At 38.5% G+C, this 21,963-nt stretch overlaps 1 protein-coding gene across 1 annotated transcript in view; it reads right to left on the reverse strand.

Moving 5' to 3' along the window:
* The window catches only part of CNTNAP2 (contactin associated protein 2), a 1,119,128-nt gene that overhangs the window by 362,795 nt on the left and 734,370 nt on the right, over positions 1–21,963 (reverse strand). The window lies entirely within an intron of this gene.

The raw sequence follows: 21,963 nt of genomic DNA on the forward strand, positions 1-21,963 counted from the left end.
AGTCAATCAGCTGCTACAATAAATGAAATGTTTGTTTAACCAAACTTCATGTCCGCTCTATAAACTCATCTAATTTGTTGGCAATTCTTGCAAGTGATCAGCTTGCTAAGACTGGCTTTATTTCAAATGTCCATAAGGAACAGCTATTTTGTTGGGCTCTGATGATGAGTGACTGATCACACACACACTAAAAAAAAAGTCAGTGATTTTGATGTGGTGTGAATGCAAAGTTACACAGTTACTTACAAAATGAATCTCCTTGTCAATGCTACAAGATACAGAATATCCTGGAAAGTTTTATGTGTTCATTACACGGTCTAAAGTCAATCTTACAAAAGAAGAAGACACTTCAATTAAATTGTGATGTATTCCAAGACATTTCCCCTTTCTCCTGAAACTGAGGTCTACAGGTTCTTTCATAATCAAGGAGGTTATGCCTGTTTTGAGAGACTTAGTGAAGATTTTATAAGAAACTCATAAGGAATTTTCATCAGAAATAGTTCTCTAACACTCTATAAGCTGCCTAAATGTAATCACAAAATACCAATTCTCTTTACATAGAATTGCTGTGATATCAATTCACAAATTTTAACAGATGCATTCCAGGGCAAGCCAAGATGACAAATACTGCTTATGATCTCCTAGATGTTTGGTGTTTTCACTTTCTAAATGCTTTCAGACAGGCAAGCGAGTTTTGTTGTTGGAGTATCGAGATCCTTACATAGGGTCTCATGACATTTTTTTTTGAGTTTGCTCCTTTCAAGGAGAGACAGGCCAATCTTTGTACAGAGATACTACTGCAATTCAGAAAAAAATATTAAAGATTGCTATGTGGAAGACAAAAGCAAGTTACACTGTTTAATTAGACCCTCATTTACCCCTACTGAATATTTTTATAGAAAATTAAAGGGTTTAGATACAATACTGTTCCTACTGTTGTTCTCATATGGGAGAAATAGAATGTGGTACACAGTTACTAGTCATTACTACAGCACAGAACAGGCTGCTCTTGAATTCAGTCTGCATTTCTTAAGCTTCAACATTAGGCTGAACACCAAAGAATAGAAATTAAGATCATTCTTCAAATAAAGAGTGGGGTATTCTAAACATACTCAACTTGTGAAAAGTGCATTTATGAGTGTGTAATAAGTCTTTGGCATGTTTTATCCATGTGTAGACCTTAAAAATGGGAATACACAAAAATTAAAGGGTAGGTTCTAGTGCAAGTAGCACTAACATGCAAATCATATAACAGGAGTACAGAAACAAAATGAAGAGATGAATGAAGTTGTTATACTGACAAAAATAATTGGTAATGAAGATGAAATAGGAAACAGCTAACAATCATGTTCTGATGTATGAGGACTATTGACTTCATATGTCAAAGGGTAGTCGCTAACATAAATAGCAGAAAAAAAGTGGCAAGTACTAAGCAGAGAAGGAAACTGTGAGAATAAGATATCATACCAAGATGTCAAGCAGAAAATGATGCAGAAAGTGAAGATAACACAGTAAACCTCATAATTCAGTGCTTCTTCTAAATGTGTTTGTGGAATGCTGCACAAAAAGATCAGTAGTGTGTAAGACAGAAGAAGTACAGGTAAAAATAGAAATTAAGAAACTCAAAGCAAAACTAGAAAAGATGAAAGGAATGAAAGAACTTAAGGAATAATGTTTTAGAAGTCACTGAAACACTAAGAAAATGAAAACAGAATACAAGAATACACTCATACAGAGACACATAGAGGGAGAAAAAGGTCTCTTAGTGCTGATTTCTTCTGTAAGCTGGGGGTAGGGGAAAGAGGGTTGCAGATAGAATGGAAGGACTGAAGTCACAAGGGCACCACTTTTCTACTTTTCAAGCTAGTAGAAGTAAAATGTCAACAACTTATATTTACTTTCTTGGTAGTGGGTCCAAACACACAATATATGCACTCCTAAGGGACTTCAGAATATCATTAAACCTCAAAATCTTCTAGGCTAAAGACAAGAGTCACATGTGCCTTGATGTTGAAATAATCCATTTCTAGCACAATAGATCCAATTATTTTGATTTTAAAAATGTTACATTCTTTCTGAGAAGAAGAGGGGGAAAAGAAGACACTCTACAAATGGCTTCCTCACCCTTAACTCGCCATTCTTTCACATTGCATGAAAAACTGTCTACAAGCAACGAGGGGAAAATCTGGCCAGAAGAGTGATCCAAATCTTATAATCTGGCAAAAAGTATGAACAAAAAGAAATAAAAAAAGATAGAGAAGAGCACTAAAAAGTGCTATAGTCTTTTTAAAGTTTAATTATCTGAATAATACATATCAAACTGAGACCATCAATTCCATTTAATGCTAAAACTTGAATGGGCTTGCCTGTGTTCTGACATGAAGTAAAAAGAAGAGATTTTCATTTTTTCCATAAAAAAAAGAAACCAAAGACAAATATTAATTAAAAAAAAATCTCATTTTAACTTTACAGAGTAGCTTTTTCCAGCTCCACACTCTTAGCCAAACATTGGAAAGGGTCAACTTCTCTTAGATTTCAATGGCTCTTTTGTGACTGAGGGAAGCAGATGTTCTCACTCCTGTTTTACTTTCTGACTGGCATAAAGATCAAGAGAGTTATCTCATGCAGCTGGCACAGCTGTTGCTATCTCTAGAAAGCAGAAGAGCTGAATGACAAAAAGGATTTAGGAAGTCTGTCACCTTGCATGATGTTCCCATAGAGTTTCAGTAGCACCTTGGTGAACTAGTTACTACATCATTGCATAAAAAAAAGAAGCTCTAATTTTAGGACTGACAAATAGCTTACTTTTATAAGCACAAAGCTCATTATAAACAGAAGACCTAGCGTGACAATCTGCAATATGTGACACAATGAATGTGTTACAATATGTTTGGTTTCTGTCAGTGAATAAGGCTGCTTCAGGGGACCATCTCCTTTAAACTGCTACTAATATAGGAGTAAATCTCCTCAGCTTTACAGGGGCATAGGAAAGGTGTAAGTCATGGGAACTGGTGGAATTAAATGATAGTAAAAGTGACAAAATTGGCCAGTGCATCAGATCAATGAAGTCCACCTATGCCTCTGCATCACTTTCAGCTTCCCAGAAAAATACTGAAAGCTAAACAGACTGTGAGGTACTTTAGTATATGACACTCAAGTTGGTTTCAAAGCAAGCCCCTTGAAAAGGACTGAAAGTACAACACAAAAGGAAGAGGGAAAAGCCCTTCAAACTTACACAAGTAGTTACATGTTGAAATGGCATACTTGGAGTTTATTTTAAAAGAGTTTATCTGTTGCTTTATTACAATATGTATTCATAAGATCAATTGCAAACCTGAAAAAGATGTTTTTTTCTATATAAACGCACATACACTGTAAGCTTCTGCTCTGTCAGTGCAAGTTTCTCTCTGTGTAATACTAAAACAGACCTATCTCCACCCTTATTCATTCTAGTGCTCTGTAGTGGAGAAACCATGTCTGATATAGTTTTTTTTGTAACAGTTTTTTCACCACGACTCAAAGCAAGCTACATAAAAGAAGAAAAAACTTTCCACAGTCCAGATTTTCTATTCTGACAGCAAGAACACATGAAAAGGCTGGATTGTTCTACTGCTTAGTGTATATTAAAAGACTTTTTAAAAGTCACAAAAATAGCCAACATGATGCAACACTACTTCCATGTTCTTGTTATTCCATAGGACTACTGCTACAATGGTTAGAACCAAATAATTCTGTCAGTTTTTTAAAGTCTGGATACAAAAATTCTGTAGTTTGCAACTCATCTCTATAATGCCTAAGAACAGGAAAATGTAAAATGAAGTCCACAATTCAGCCTTCAATTACAGATAAACTTAGAAAAAGTACACGTGTTGTTGAAGTCAGTCAAAAATAAGTGTGAACAAGTATTTTATATCTCATATATTAAAAGTGAAGTAAAACTTTCAGATATTAATGAGATGGAAGTATTGCTAGAAATCCAAAATGTATTGATGCCCACGCTCAAGAATGGTCTGCATTGCAATTTTGTTACATACTGTTTCAATTTTGTTACATTCAGTTTATGGAAAACATAGTTCTCTACATAACAATGCTTAATTTTTGTACTATAAGGATATTTTTGGTACGCAAATCCTGCCACATCTTCCTGTATGCATGTGCACATACACACACTCTCCTTGATAAACTGTCAGTTTACAGAAGTTCCCAATACCTTCAGCTATAACAGCCAAAATCTAAAACAAATCATGAATTGAAAACCAAGGAGCAACACTTCCCACTAACATCCAGAAAACTTCATCAAACAGTGACAGAAGGAGGAAACTAAAACTGAGGAAGAAATCATCACTATTCTGATACAGAACTACACATGTATCTAAAATATTTCAGGCTGTTTCTGCACACTTCAGCTTATTTTTCCAAATGTAAGCACACTGATGTAAAAAGAGCTCCAAAACATTAAAAACACCAAAAACAATCTGATTCTGTACAGAGAAGATTCTAAGATAACCTTCTGCTTTGTGTTTTTTTCTTGCTACTTTTGCCTACTATGTAATTATCTTAATGTAAAAGAAGACAACAAAACATCTGTTTAGCTTCTGCTTAAAGCCAAAGAACACTTTCCAAAAATCCTTCTTGATTTAAAAAATATCTTCAAAATATGTATCAAAATAAAATCTTAACCAGAAAAAAAATGTCTTTCAACACCTACAACAGTTCTTCAAATTAAATTTCTGATGAACTTGTAAAGACAGCAATTTCTGCATGACAAAGAGGTGGATCTTCACCCAAGATTTCTTCATCACAAAATCCAGGTATTTGCAGTTGAAGTATCCCTGTATGATACCTAGTCAAGAAAAATAAAAATAAGAAAAACCCCAAACATAAAACCAAACAAACTAGGAAAATCCATCACTTTAAAGAAAAGATAAGGCTCTAATAAGATATAGCTGTAAGAACTTCAAGGCTTCTAGCTCTCACAAACCTGGAAGCAGCCAGCTGTGGCTGCTCACAGTGACACACTGGAAAATGAGGAAGGTGCCAGCATATTCAGCTAGCTGCAACATTGATTTTCTGTGCGCAGTCTATGTGTACTTGGAAACAGCACCTGAACTTGTCAGTAACTGTAATGGCATTCAAGTCCAGGAAGAAAACTGAGCCTCTTGACGAACTGTAGCTTTATGCACACCTTAAATACGATGTGTACATGAAAAAAAAAAATCATTTGGAGATTTAAAATTCTTTTGGGAAAGGGATCTACGGTGATGCTAAAGAAATTCCAGATATTTCTTTCTGCAGAAATACAGTTCTAGATTCAGTTATGCAGCATTAACTTAGAACCTAATGACTTGCTTTAAGCATAAAACAAGACATAAGGAAATGTCCAAATGTGATATTCATTTGCCAATTAAATATTGACAAATTAGTAATGACAATGGAAATCAGAAAACCAGCACTTCCTGGCATTATGCATAACTGAAAATTTGAGTAAACTAAAACTTGTAAAGCCCTGTGAGTGATACTTATAATTTGCATGTTCATATTCATCTTCAAGAATATTATTTTCTCCTGTCTATAAAGAGATGTTGCTATACATGAAGAGCCACTCAGCAGAAACACAATTCCACTAATAAATGCAATTAAGCAATTAGAAATTCTCATTGTAAATAAGAGAGTTTGAGACCATTGAAATGTACTATGACCAAGTCCACCAAATCAAGGCTGCATATGACATAGTGCATTCTTTAGCCAATCATTTTTCCAGTTTTAGTAAAACTGAGATCAAGCACTATCTCTCAGTCATGAGTAGGTGACTTCCACAGCCAGAAATTGAATTGAGCTATTGCAGTCCCAAAAGCACAAGTAAGTACAACCCCTGGTGTCTTCACCTTCAAAGTGAAACTGAGATTTGATTGTTTTTTTCTGAGTTAACAATCATTGTAGGGTCCCTTGGTTTGCTCTTACACTTGGACAGAACAAACACATGAATTCTAATAGCTCAAAACTTCATTGTTCCACTCTGGCCAGGTGAAACTTCTGAGTCTATCATACACAGCACATCAATTTTGCTTACAGCAGTTCAAATACAAGTTATCTTAAGCCTAAGGATTTAGTTCTATTACTCTTAATATCACATTAAACAAGTACTACATCATTCTTCAAGACGTCCCAGGAAAAGGTTGTTCAATTGCTCAAATTATATTTGGGCAATAAGTGCTGGGAAAAAAAAACCAGAATCTTTTTCCAGATGATACTTAGTGTAACAGCAGAATCACATGGCTGGGATGAACCTCAAAGATAATCTAATCTACTTCCCAAAAGAGCTCAATCGCATCCATGTATCATTCTTGAAATACTTCTGTTCAAATCTCCCAGGATGTAAATTCCTTAACAGGCCAAGGCAGCCTTGAGCTTCACCAGGCCTTCTACATCATCTTTTCTCCCACTCTCTCCAGCGTGAAGCTGTTCTGCTGCAATATAAACTCATAATTTCTCTTTCTACTCGCCATAAATTTGGTGAATAGCTTATTGTAATCCTCCTTGCAGCCATCCTTTATATCTGTGCAGATATGACTCTTCTCTTTGTTCAGTTTGGCCACAGGTTGTATTTTCTAGATGCTGAACTGTTCTTCCTCTGGACTCTCCAATTTTTTTGTGAAGCTCAGCATACAAAAGTAAACAATGCCCCGCACAGTGGGATTAACTGGCATATCCCACAAGTTATGCTTCTGTTAATTCATCCCAAATAGTGTTTTCCTTATCCATGGAAGCATAATCAATGAACTATAAAGTAAATACACTACCAATAAAGCCCACTTCTGCAGAACTGTATGAAATAAAACCAAAACCAAAACCAAAACAGCAGTTTTCCTCAAACTCTACTTCTACACTTGGTAAACCCCCCTAAGCATAGTCCTTCCCAATGCTCAGCTGCTCTGCACCTCAAAGTCCTTAAAACAGCTTCCTAAAGAAAGATAATTCCTTAATTTTGTATATATGTAAACATATATACAATATCAATGTATACTATATATATATAAATATATAGTCTATATAAATAAAAATATTACCAAATACAGCAATACAAACTGGATTTTTTAAATGATTTGGGAAGGTAACCCAACAGATGGAATTTTAGTTCTTTATGGCTAGACTAGTGCATATTTCTGTCCACTACTGGACTGACTGTCATATCACTACAACTTTCCATCAGCAAATCTCCTTCATGACTGAGCATAAGCCATTGATCTAAGCTTCAGCTTTCTTAAAGCCCTGAAATTAGAGATTGCCATCCCCCAGCTACTATATCCACTTCATACTCTCCCTCAGCTTCCTACTGCAAACTAACGAACATATAAAGGATCCTCATTATTCGTGCAATATTCAAATGTGTCCTGTAGACACACCAACTCAAACCACACCAACAAACAGTAGCTTACAACAAACAAGAGCTGTACACAGACTTACAGACACCTAACTATATAGTGGGTTTTCCAGAAAAGCTGAGCACTTATTTCCACCAACAAGAAAAGAACTAAAACATTACTAAAGCAAATGCTCACATCAGCATTTACATTGTCTCAACTGAACTGTCCTCTATTAACATGACACCAATTTAGAACCGATGCATCATGTTTGTCATTTCCATTAATCACTAAGCAACTTATAATGACAACAGAATTCAACTTTTTTAACTGCCATGAAAATATCAGCAGAAACATCTGCTCCATGCCCCCTTTTTCATGTTCTCTCTCCAATAATTTCAGCTGGAAATGATTGTGTCCTGGCAAATGACTGTAAATCATTTTCATATCTCTTTCACACAATGGATGAGCTGTGAAATCAGTAATGTTAGATGGGTACCTTGGAGGTTGCCCTGGTTGGCACACACTCTCCTTTGTTTCAATAGCAGCACTGTAAAGCATTCTTTTAAACTATTTACTGAGGTGATGAGAAGATGGGGAAAGCACCATCATGTTCTGCGAAAAAAGTCCATCTGCACACCCACAGAGGAGTTCAGAGAAGTAATGGTAGGGGAGAAGCCCAAATAATACCCCGTCAAGCTGCTTCCAGGTTTATCATAGGAGCTATCAGCTCACCAAAGCCCATCTACACAAGCCTAGAGAGGGACCAAACCAAGGACTCGCAGGCAACAACAAAGCTATCTGGGGCTATTCCAGCGCAGCTTGGGTCAGGGCATGGAGCCCATCACTGTGACTCAGTGGAGGCAGCTCTCCCCAACACCTTTCAGACTAAGGAGCTTGCTGCCTAGGGCTTGGACACATTATGGGAAATGTAGCTTAGGATCGCAGAGGATTTACAGGACGTTTAGAGGCAGAACCCAAGGCAGGAAAAGGGAGAGGTTTAGGTGATTTAGTGGAGAAAAAATAATAGAAAAAAAGAAGGAACAAGTGTAAATAGTGATCTTGCCTGGTTATGCTCTGCATCTGAACAGCACAATCTATCTCAACTTCTTACTAAATTCCTTTCTAACTCTTTTCTGGGTAAGGAGGTCTCAATCTGTGTGCAGGGGTGTATAGGGATATGGGGGCCAGACCACAGGTCAGATGTCCTCTGTGTCTGTGATATCAGCCACTGGAGCAAGTGCATGACTAGCAAAGACAAGCTGGACTTGCCAGCAAGTAGATGGAATGGCTTAGGAGCAAGTGGGGACAAGCGGGTCTCTAAAGGTCAGCTCCACATGTGAGAGAACCTGGGTGTCTCCAGAGGTAAGAGCACAGGAGGATGAGGTGTGTGGTCAGCAGCTAGTAAGTCCTGGGAAGCTCTGTGTGTGTGTGTGCATATAAGAGTCTGTACCCATAACTGGAGTAGAACTGCTGCCTCAGGGGTGGTATGTCCAGGTGACAGAAATTGGGAGACTGGGATTGAAGGCCAGCTACTGGGCAGACTGAATGCCTAAGCCCTGTTGCTGCAGGGATTCAACCTGTACATATGCACATGTACTCCTTCTAGTGGACCTCCATCCTGCTCAGTCAGAGTGAGAAGCAGGGTGAGGCTGCTGGTGCTGTCCATGTGTGTGTGAGCACACTGAGTGATCTGTGTGACTGGTATGTATAAACGTAGTGTATATGTGAGCTTTGTTTGTGTGTGCTGTTGGGAACACATCTTTAGCTTTGCTATTAGCAGGATCTAGGGTTATCGAGCTGAAGCTTCATTGCTTCTTTTGGCTGTTCAGTATGGCATGATACATTTTCTTCTAATAGAAATTTAGCACACAGGACTTATCTCCTGTAATCATTTCCCCTTTCATTTATTGTTGCAGTTAAATTCTTATAGAGTCCTGAATCTGTGGGTTGTGCTCATCTACACCAGTATTCAACACAAGTCCCTTCTTCGTGATCAGCTTCCAGTTTCTGTATAGCAGAGCTTTCTAATCTGCATAATATGTTTAATGATGGTCATTTGAACTGCTAGAAGAAAACAAAGACTGAGCATAGGGAAAAAAATCCAAGCAGATGATTAGAGAAGGAATGATAAAATGGGGAAACAAACCTTTGAGGTATGTAGATAACCACAAAGAAACTGAGAAACATGAAAATGGGGAAAATGTGAGTTTGAAAAGAAGAGGCATAGTCACAAATTTCAGAAAAGCACAACAAGCCCAGGCAGCTCAGCTGCAGTGATATTTGTAGTGCTCTAAAGTAGCAGCGTAAGATATAATGTGCAGTTTGTCACTGTTTGTTTTGGGTTTTTTTTCATGTTTTCTTCTATGGTTTAGAGCATCTATTAGTTCTTTCTGAACCTAAAAGCATATTGAAAACATACCACATAAAACAGAGCAACTACAGCCATGAGAAAATTTAATCTAAAGTTTCTAAATAAGTGATTCAGTGATTAGGGAATACGGATATCATAAATCAGTTAATGTAAAAGGCTACAGAAGGATACACGTGCTTAAAAACTTGCAAGATGAGACTCAAAGAATGACAGTGTGGTTCCAGTAAAATAAAATCAATAGTGCTAGGTGTACAGCTAAGTACATAAGTACATGTAAGAAGTATAACTAAGACTTCTAATGAGAAAATTAAGAACTAAAATCTCCATCAACACGTTTAAGTACTTCTACTAAGATCAACACAAACTGAAGTTATGAGTAGCATCTTCCATGCTTTTGTAAAGTTAGCTAAAAGTAAACACATCTAGAGGATTCCCCAGGCTCCAATAAAATATTTAAGGAGTTCCAGTAACCTGTCATCACTTCTGCTAAAAGACTTGTCAAGATAACTATCAGCCATCCAACCTCAGATGAAAATTTAAAGCAACAGTTATGAAGCATGACTCAAATCAAACACCTACTTCTCCTAATGCACTTTGGTCCTACAACCTGCCCACTTTGTCTCTCATTTAAATTACAGAACATCAAGAAGGAGAGTAAAACTCAAAAACCCACCGCATTAAAACTACAAGAAAAACATGATAGATCTTACCTCTGAGTGAAAAAGGTCACTGTGGACAATTGATTCCTAAGGAAGGCATGCATACCTGCCTAAAACTTCCATCATAAAGAAGCCTGAGAGTACTGTAAGACTTAATATAATGATGCCTGAGAAAGGTAGCATCCATAAACAAGTTATATCAAAAAAATACCATCTGGAATACATATTGTCCACAGAGAAGCATCATAAGAGCACTGGGAATAATTATTTTCTATGTTCATTTATTACTGGAGCCAGACAACTACGATTGGAAAGATAAGCATTGTCATACTAGTTATTAAGGTTAATTGTTGCATACAAAGCACAAGATGTATCTTAGTGTTTCAACCCACTTAATCAAAAATGCCTATTGACCCCACCTGAACCACATGTAACACTGCTACAGAGCAAACAAGACAGTAAGAAACTGAGCTGCCATGTTTTGTTATTCTTGGTGTGAATTTCTGTATTTTGGCTTTCCTTTTTCCTGTTCTCCATTTTCTTCCACAAGTGAAAGAGTTCCCAGGGTTTCAGCTAGTGAAATAAGAATACTACTATGCTCTTTCAGAGTTGACAGCTGGGCCTGATGATCAGCCTTTAGTTGCATCAGCAGAAGTACAGTACAATGTTCTCTTCCATTGTTTTCAGGCACAAAACATAAGCCCGTACCCCAGCAAACCACATTTTTACCCCTGGAAAGAAACAACTAAGCTACTTCAAAGGGTCAGCTCTAATGAAGTAACAGTACCTTGCAGGGGAAGTCTGCTTAAGAAGACTCAGTGGGGTTCCACCTCAATCAGTTGGCTGCAGAGGTGGTACTCCACTGCTTCTCCTCCACTTTAGGATTAAGTCTGGATTACTCTGTATAATTTTGCATTTTCAAGGCTACATTCCAGAAAAGATGAGCGGCTCCCGCTAAAGCAAGACTGGAAATTCAGTTCTTGGGCACTTTAGTGTAACTGGCCACCAGTTTTATGCCTAGGATAGAACACAGGATTTGAGCTAGGACATGACTCCAAAGCCTCTGCTTTCTTTAGCAGATTATCTAGGGCAGGCAAAGCCCTTATTACAACCCTCTTCTCCAGCCACATGCACAGGGAGAAGCACAAAGGTCTTTGGGAGTCTGCTCTTTGCATTGTATTTCTATTTGCAATCTGAGTTATCTTACACATTTACACAACTAGATCACAAACCCCAACACTATTATGAGGCAGTGACTGGAAGTGGCTATCAGTTTTTGAGAGAGCATCCTCCCTTCCATGAAAAAATGCAGGGTTACATGATTTTATTGAATAGTTTGCTTCTTCAAAATAAGTTTTTGAATTAGAACACTAGCTCACCAACATTTAGTATGTTTCCAGTGTGGTAGAGAATAAGTGAGGGTCTGATTTTACATTGATCAACTGTTTTCATTAAACTTTTGGAATGAAAAGAGATTTTTTAAAATTTTTTAATTTTTTGGTTTTTGCAAGCTTTCAGCTCATTCATTTCAAATAGCTCTACTGCTTGTAATATTTTCCATAAAACAGCTCTCAAAGCACTTACAAAGAGCCTCATTATTCCCATTGTTTAAATGAGGGGGAGGGGGAACCAAACCAAGAGAAAACCTACACAAGTGAGAAAGAGAAATAACTTTCCCCAAAATTACACCACTGGGAAATGCCAACAAAAAGGACTGAATCACAGTATGCTGATTCTCAATCCAACGTCCTATCAGATTGATCAAACGGCCTTCCACATTTGGGAAACTCATTGCAAAAGAAGATTTTATTAAATAGTTCTACACTAGGCAATGTACATAGGAATGCTACAAACCCTGGATAATGTTTGGTTACCAGCCAGACATTAAAAGGTCATAAATAAAAGGCCATACTGGCTTTTTGTTGGGAAACATAATTAAAAAACAGTATGTTCTCCTATTTAGAATTTCAAAAACAACTTGTGGAGAGGTAAAAACTTCTGCAAATATATCTGAAGAAGTTCTCATTACTTTGACTACTGTGTGTCTTTACATTTGATCTTTGCATTAGCTTAATTCCCTCATAGCCAGAACTAAAGTGACTTCAAAACATGTTTTTTCTTTCTAATGGCTGTCAATGGGACTTTAATATTGGCACCTTAATGCTTTTTTTGCAATTAGAGTGTTTTAACAGTGAAGTAAGCAATATGCTAGGTTGTCTTAATGGAGAAGTTTAATAAAAAGCTAATTCATTTTGAAGTCTTTACATGCAGAGTCCTTTTCAGGCTATGATTAACTCTGACTTTGATTTTACAGCATATGCGAGTTGTTTTAAAGTTATCTACTCTTAATTACATATTCTCTTTTAACCGCTCCCTGGAAACAATATTTGGTTGTGCATTCTGAATAACAATTGAGCACAGGTTACAGTTGCCTGCAGAAACTTTAACTCATCTAATACCTAAGCTTTCCTAAATACAGGCTACAATTCAGGCATGCTGCTCAGTTAGTTTTACCATGTTAACTAGGTCATTGAATTAAGGGACTGAAAATGCTCTGGATTAACCTGTGGTTTCATACTGTTGTGCTGGACCAAACCTATATTTTCCTCACCTTGCAGAAATTTAGCTTAAAAACTCACAATACTTGATTCTAATTTAGTGCTACATATAACAACACAATTGTACAAACAGTTAAAACCTGAAACCCTATTTTAACCCTTGTACTCTCTCACACATCATCTGACAGAAGTATTTCCAGCTGATTTTTAAATTCCAACATAATTACTGCTGGCTGACTATTCATAATCCCAATGCTAATTTTCTACACTTAACCTTCACCAAAGAGTACTGACGCAATTGCTCATTTTGGATGTGCAACCCTTCCTGTCCTGAACACAAACCCCATCCATTTTGCTTACAATAAACAAGCAAGTTGCTTCCAATTTATTACACATTCTGCATTTCAGAAACACCTGGTACATAGCAGTCTCAGCTTAACAGACAATAAATTAGTAGCACCAGAAGTAATAAGAGCTTGTGGCCCTACAGAAGGAACAAGCTGTTTGTTTTTTTTTTTTAAAAAAAAAAGATATTAAGAGCACCAACACAAAAACCTGCAATATCTCCAACCTCCCAAAAATAATAAGAGTGCAAAGCTTTTGTTGTCGCAGTTTTGTAGGGACAAAATTGTAACAATTTTGGTCTTATATATTTCCATGAAAAATTGCATACAGATCTAAGACTAAATGAAACAAATTCACCCTCATTTTAAAATGGCACTTTACTAGAAAAGAGGTAATTTAATAATAGACCGCAACCTTAGAAATAAAATGCATCCTTTGAAAAGAGATAATAAATAATAGAAGATAAATCCACAAAGGCTATTATAAATTATGGTGACTTTTCCTTTGAAAAGTATTATTGGAGAACAGATTAACCTCTTTTGGAAGCTAGCATATTGATTATATAATCCTTTTAATGAGCTTCTGTAAATGAAAGCAGTTTCTTTGTAAACAGGCTTAGAGAATCTCTGTTCTCAACAGCAGAGACTTACATCCCAGAAATGAGGTTTTACCGAGCATGTTTCAAATTTGAACATTTGATTAGTTCAGATGCAGAGTGTGGGAAAGGAGTAGGAGAGCAAATTGATACTGACATCACAGGCTGAGAATAATCACTTGTTGAAAGTGCCTTCTCAGAAGATGCAAAGAAAAGAAGAGACAAAAACCTCTTTCTAGAGATTACAGAAATTGTAGCTCACTTTTTCTCTTACTGATCAAAGACCAGCATTGCTCAGAAAGACATTCAGACTTGGACCACCTCTTGGACTCTCCTTAACTCATGGCACAAATAGAGAGTCTTTAGGCAAACATTCTCAAGAAGCAATCCAAAAGCCCACAGCCTTAACCATGGACATGCATCGGCTCACAAAAGGTTGAGATAGCAGTGAGGAACTTTTCCTTCTTACTCTCCCGCTGTAGAGGGGTATCAGGTTTGTGATCACCTGAGGAACCTGAATATATATAAGTCTATGGGACCTGATGAGATGCATCCCAGAGTCCCAAGAGAATTGGCTGATGTCGTTGCCAATTGCCATGCTAGAAGGAAGGGATGTCATCCAGAGGAGCTAGATAAGCTGGACAAGTGGGCCTGTGAGAACCTCATGAGGTTCAACAAGGCCAAGTGCAAGGTCCTCACCTGTATCAGGGCAATCCAAGGTTTTAATACAGGATGGGAGATGACGTGATTGACAGCTACCCTGCAGAGAAGTACTTCAAGGTGCTGGTTGATGAGAAGCTTGACATGAGCCTGCAGTGTGCGCTTGCAGCCCAGAAGGCCAACTGTATCCTGGGCTGCTTCAAAAGAAGCATGGCCAGCCAGTTGAGGGAAGTGATTCTGCCCCTCTATTCATAGAATCATAGAATCATAGCATCATAGAAGCATAGAAGCATAGAATCATAGAATAACCAGGTTGGAAGAGACCCACCGGATCATCGAGTCCAACCATTCCTATCTAACACTAAACCATGCCCCTCGTCCACCCGTGCCTTAAACACCTCCAGGGAAGGTGAATCAACCACCTCCCTGGGTAGCCTGTTCCAGTGCCCAATGACCCTTTCTGTGAAAAATTTTTTTCCTAATGTCCAGTCTAAACCTCCCCTGGGTGAGCTTGAGGCCATTTCCTCTTGTCCTGTCCCCCGTCACTTGGGAGAAGAGGCCAACACCCTCCTCTCTACAACCTCCTTTCAGGTAGGTGTAAAGAGCAATGAGGTCTCCCCTCAGCCTCCTCTTCTCCAGGCTAAACAACCCCAGCTCTCTCAGCCGTTCCTCATAAGGCCTGTTCTCCAGCCCCTTCACCAGCTTCGTTGCTCTTCTCTAGACATGCTCCAGAGCCTCAACATCCTTCTTGTGGTGAGGGGCCCAGAACTGAACACGGTATTCAAGGAGTGGTCTCACCAGTGCCGAGTACAGAGGGAGAATAACCTCCCTGGACCTGCTGGTCACACCGTTTCTGATCCAAGCCAAGATGCCATTGGCCTTCTTGGCCACCTGGGCACACTGCTGGCTCATGTTCAGTCGGCTGTCAACCAACACCCCCAGGTTTTTCTCCTCCAGGCAGCTTTCTAGACAGACTTCTCCTAGTCTGTAGCACTGCACAGGATTGTTGTGCCCCAAGTGCAGGACCCGGCACTTGGCCTTGTTAAACCTCATGCCATTGGACTCAGCCCAGCGGTCCAGCCTGTTCAGATCCCTTTGCAGAGCCTCCCTACCCTCCAGCAGATCAACACTTCCACCCAGCTTAGTGTCGTCTGCAAACTTGCTAAGGGTGCATTCCTCTCTTGTGAGTTCTCATCTGGAGTGTTGTGTCCAGTTCTGGAATGCTCAACATAAGAAAGATACGGAGCTGTTGGAATGGGTCCAGAGGAGAACTACAAGGATGATCAGAAATCTGAAGCACCTCCCATATGAGGACAGGCTTAGAGAATTGGGGTTGTTCAGCCTGGAGAAGAGAAGGCTCTGAGGAGATTTTATAGTGACCTTCCAGTACATGAAGCGGCTACAAGAAAGCTGGGGAGGGACTGTTTACAAAGGCTTGCAATGATAGGACTAGGGACAATGGCTATAAACTGGAGAGGGGCAGATTTAGACTAGACATAAGGAGGAATTTCTTCATGATGAGAGTGGTGAGGCACTGGCCCAGGTGTCCCAGGGAAGTTGTGGATGCCCCATCCCTGGAGGTGTTCATAGCCAGGTTGTATGGGGCCTTGGGCAGCCTGATCTAGCGGGACGTGTCCCTGCCCATTGCAGGGGGGTTGGAATTAGATGATATTTAAGGTTTCTTCCTACCCAAACTATTCTATGATTGTATGATTCTATGATTACTACAGCACCTAGCACAAGATTTACTCTAATACCAGTGTTAAAAGAGCTGATAGCCCTTTTCTCATCATTCCTCCCTGCCCTCAGTGTTAGGTTTATAAATATTTTCCCCTGCTCAAATCTCCTCAAACCCAGTATCTCTGTCAAAACCACTCTTAGTATTCTTCCAAACTTACTTTTGTTAGAGTGACTTCAACAGTTCACCTCCCTACAGAGCACCTCATTCCTATTACTGCATCCCATAACAGCTGTCCTCCATCAGCCCAAACAAGGCAAACCACCTCAGTCATACAAAGAGGAGGCAAATGGGAGAAACTCAGGTTTTGCCCTGATGAGAGCTCCTCTTTCTTATCTTCAAAACTCAGCAGCTTGGGCTTCCAGTACTTAATCTGAGTCTCTGGTTCATTTCCCATCCTCATTCCTTCTTTCTTATAATTCAAGCAATCTGTCTTCCATGAACTAGGCTAATGGGCATTGCAAAGATGCCCTGCACGCCTTAAAATGTCAACCTTCCCCTACAGAGACTCAGCCCAGTATGTCCATATATTGCCCAGTTTACTTATGGAAATTCAACTTGTTACTGGGAATTCAGTGCAAGATCTGACAGTCTTGTGTAAGTCATTCAGCCATACTGGCTGCTCAGTCTCACTAAAACCAGATGCTTGCATGTGCAAGGGTCCACTTCTGTGGCAGCTATAATGATGACCCAGTTCTGAAATTCAAGATTTGTTCATGCAAGACACTGCTGCCTAAAACATCACATTTCCCTGGCAAACATTCAGAAATGTCAGGGTGATAGTTTGGCACAGTTTTGCACACAAATCCCCATAGGACAACTGAAGGGGAGACCATTTCTGAGCAGGAAAGTATTTACAGTTCTTCCATATCTCCACAATGGAGAAAATCATGTAAGAAACATGATTATATGCTTAAGCTCAGAAAGATGATACGGAAAGGATTTGATAACCTTTTGCACACACAAGAACAACGCAATATTTAAATGGTAAAAAAAATTATTTGTTTTGGACTTAAGGGTTTAATAGGCTGGGAATACACTACTAAACCTACTCAGATAAGATGTGCCCATTAATTTAGTTGAAATGATCAAAGTTGTAAGTATAGTGAATTTATTACCTATTAAAAAAATTAATATCTTGTGTCTTAACTTGTGTTTTATATATATCTTCTGTCTTATCTTGTCTTCCCCCACCAAACTTTTAACAATTGAGAACTAAATTTTCAATATTAAGTGTCCTTCCATTATTAGCATTTTGTGCATAACCCTGTCATACTGGGCATTTTCTCCTTTGGTTATATTAAATTATCACGGTTCTTTAACCACATTAAAAGCTCTCCTAATTTGTCTGATACCTGGCATGACAGAAATGACAAATCTTTCCTAAATATTTTTCTACATAGTTCACAAAATAAAGCAAAACTTGAATTTAACATTAGAGATTTGCTTTAAAAGGTAGTACCATTTCACTGGGAAAAAAGAAACTTACACAGAGTGATTTTTAGAAAACTTCTAAGGAACTCTTTGGGCATGAAAAGGCTGAAACAAACAGTAAGAACAATAACAGTTATGAATGGAGATACACAAATTAAAAACATAAACATATAGTTAGAAAACAATTTCTATTGTATCTTATTTGTGACTCTCTATGATACTCTGACAGAGGCTTTTTCCTGCAGAGCTTGCACATGAAATGCAAATTTAGAAGGTTTGCTGGTTATCCTACAAGCATCCAAGTAACAAAACCGAAAAACTAAAGAAAGAAAAGGGAAGAAATGGATTTTAATTTACTGATCTAAAATAGATTTTAATTTGTGTTTTTAATGAAGATCTGCTTTTCCTTATAAAGCTGAAAAGGCTCACTGCTGACAGGACTAACTGTTATTAGCCTGGTTGTAATAAGGCTGCCACAGATGTTAATGAGAGTTCCCAATAAATAATGAGAACAGAGCTGAATTCTAGGTTTTGTGGTGGGTTGTGGTCTCTTTCTTTTCTTATTCAAGAGACTGGTTCAAATAGAGTCTTGCCTAGTAGAGGATAAAAGCCATTCATCACCACAGACTGTTTTGTGAGCTATGCAAGACATGTTAGGAGTTTCAGTCTATAAATGGGGGGCATGTCTAACACACACAAAGACCACTGTTAGCATGGTTAATTTTAAATAAACTGCTCAGATGAAAATGCAGTGGAGAAGTCAGAAACTGCACTGACACGGAGGCTCACCTGAGATGCAGCCAAAGTGTTCCTCACATTGCCAGTGGCAATATAATCCTCCTAGGACTTAGTGACAAGACATTAGGTTCTGTGAGTGTGCCTGGATATCTGTTTAATGGTCTGGACCAACAGATCTAATTTGCTCAGAAAAATTTGTGCACACAGGAGATCCAAGGATGAGAGATGCTTAAAAGTCAAGTTTGTTTTCTGCAAAGGACATAAGCAAGTAGCAGGAGAATCCTAGGGCAATGTTTGTTTCTTATTAAGCATTAAAATGACAAGTGATGTAGAACTGCACACAATACCAATATGGTTATATTCTGGGCTGAAAGTGGGAATAACAGTATTTGATCTTCAAATCCTTGTAAAAGCATAATGTTTGTCTAGCACAGAGTAAATCTCTGCAGCATACAAGAACACTTTGTGCGAAGGAAGGAACTTTAAAGCTAGCATCTCTATGCATTTTTAAGTGGCATCTGTAGTACATTGCGCTCTCTACTTCTCTAGAATCCCAGCAGGATACTGAGTTAGTAAAAAAAAAAACCAACTCAAAATCAAAAAAAAAAAGAAGGGGAAAAAACAGTCTTTGGACTTTTGCACATGTATTATGTCTTCTTAGAAAAAAGCAGTGGGAGCTGAGTTGGGAGCTGATTTGGGAGCTGTGGACAACTCTCGCACAGGCTGTGCCCTCTGTGACAATGACAGCATACTATTTCACAACCTTGCTGTCCCCAGGCTGGGTCAGAACAGTGTTGACAGCCCAGGGGACCATCAGGCAAGGTAAGGTAACAGGTCATTTGCACAACCATTCAAAAAGCCCAACCAGGACAGCAGGAGACAGGGCAGATCTGGAGCCTGCCCAAAGGACTTCCGAGGTCAGGATAGCATGCCCTGGTTCTGTCTGCAATGAGCCCCCCAAAACCATGAGTAGATGTGGTGCGGAGTGCACCTAGTCGTGCTATCAGGCATTTAAGGACCAATAGTACCCTCAGAGCCCTCAGCCTGCATTGTACAAAAACTTATCATCTCCCTGATGCATCCAGTCAAGCCTTCAAGCACTCCTTCTTTAAATCCCAGACATCAAAGGAGACATTTACCAGTGAGTCACCAGTGAGGTTTATTAAAAAAACAGTGAGATTTATTAGAAAAAAAAAAATGGAAAGTGACTGGTAGGAGACATGCTGAAGAAAGAGCGCAATCCAAGACTAACTCAGCAGTTCTACTGATGCACACAGTAATTTTAAATGGAACAAGAAGGATTTGGATGTCTTGCTAAATATGTAAGACAGATGGTTAAGATTTTTTCTTTTACCATCTATAGGCATAAATTCTTAAATGAGGGATTTCTGAAAACCTAGTTTATAAAATATTTGTAATACAATTTGGAAGGACATTCTGTGCATCTTAGAAATACTTGTGCTTGATGTAACATATATTCTTCACTATGGGGAATTACTTCTGTAAAGTGAGGGACAAACCATGAAATGTCACATTACAATTTTTGTCATCATTGACAAAATATTTACAAACGGTGAAAAAAATGTATAAAATTTGTAAACTGTGCTTGGCTCCTTTGTCTCCCAGGAAAAGACTAAATGAAGTGCCTTCTAAAGAAACCATGCAAGGTAGTATGCACACAAACTTCAGTAGGTTATTTGGAAGCAAAGGATGAGAAAGAAAACTAATCATTGCAGCTTTCTTTGAGGGTCTGAGTAAAAACTAACATGAAGAAAGCCCTACAGGCAGAAATATCTTTCTGTTACTCATTCCTTCTTCAAAAAGTGAGCAAACCTGGATGCATTTATTTTTTCATGACACAGCAAGCTAGGCTATCCCTCCCAATGTTTTCCAAGAAACTAGAACTCTTCTTGAAAGACTGTTTGAATTTCACTTTGATACCTTTCTTTGGGAAGCTGCACCTTATTTTTTTCACTTTATCCCTTTTCTCCATTTTTTTAAAAATAAATATAGTCTTCCAATTTTAAGGAGAGTTCTTAAAAGCAGGATAAGAATATTATCTTAAAAATGTACTAGGAAAAATAGTTCTCTCCAATTTTATCCTCTTTGGTAAATATTTGATTCTTCTTTCTTAAGGTAGAGCTATATAAACACAGAGCTAGCTTTTGCATACAGATTCTGGAAACCCTATTCTCACTCTGATGTTGAAGGTTGTATATTGTACATGAAAAACAAAACCGGTTTCCATCAACAGCACTTCCTTAATGACATAAATCTAAATCTCTTCCTGAGCACAGATGAGACAATTCTGGTATTGTCCATCGAATTATTATGCATTCTTCACATTGACCTGAGAGCCAATCACCAAAGAGTGTGGTATCCCATGTTAAAATACTTCTAATATGTTAAAGTTTCTTTAAATGGGGGTTTTTCTAGGTATAGTAAGGTAAATTCTACTGCACTGGAAGTTATTGACAGAGGGAAGATTACTCTGTTTGTTACTTCATATTTTGAGGAGAGGAGATGAGAGGAGAGATAAGAGGGAGGGAAGAGGGAGGAGAGTGAGAAGGAGAGAGGGAGGAGGAAAGAGGAGGAGAAGGAGAAGAGAAGAGAGAAAGAGAAGGGAAGTTTGAAGACACCTACAGCGATCATCTAGTACAACTACCAGACCACTTCAGGGCTGATCAAAAGTTAAAGCATGGCATTAACAGCATTGTCTAAATGGTTATTAAACACTGACAGGCTTGGGGCCTCAACTCCCTTTCCAGGAAGCCTGTTCTAGGCTCTGACCGCCCTCTCAGTAAAGATGTTTTCTCTGAACCTCCCCTGATGGATGCAGGAAAATGACCTCTTGACTGACTGGTTATGCTTTGTTTGGTACACCTCAGGGTGTGTTTTGCCCTCTCATCTGCCAGGGCACACTACTGTTCAGCCAGTTCTTCATCCAGCACGTCATCTACCCACTTGTTGGATAGCTTGTCCAGAATGATGCTGTGAGGGACAGTACCAAAAGCCTTACTAAAATACAGAAACACTACATCTACTGCCTTCCTTTTATCTCCTAGGTAGGTGACCTTATTGTAGAAGGATATCAAATTAGTTAGACAGGACTTCCTCTTTGTGAACCCATGTTGACCATGCCTGATATTTGCATTGCCCTTTAAATGCCTTTCACTAACACCCAGTATGATACACACCACTTTCAGTGTCAGACGGTAGAAACAATAGAGGTGTTTTTGATGTTTTGTCGGTAATGACACTCCACATTCAGATCACCTACTGAAGATGATTATCCTGCTCCTGCCTGGAGGCATTCTGACTGCCTGTACATTCTCTTGAGAATAATTAGTATATTTACAACTTGCTTCATATGAATGTAAACAACCTTACTACTTGTGGACAGTCAGATTAGGCAGAACAAGCAAGACAGCCCGTAATATTACTTATTTTTAAGCACAGCAGAATTTTTTTGTAAAAATGTTCTTCTATTCTTTACTTAGA

Source organism: Phaenicophaeus curvirostris, chromosome 6, assembly GCF_032191515.1.
Source record: "Phaenicophaeus curvirostris isolate KB17595 chromosome 6, BPBGC_Pcur_1.0, whole genome shotgun sequence".
Lineage (NCBI taxonomy): Eukaryota > Metazoa > Chordata > Aves > Cuculiformes > Cuculidae > Phaenicophaeus > Phaenicophaeus curvirostris.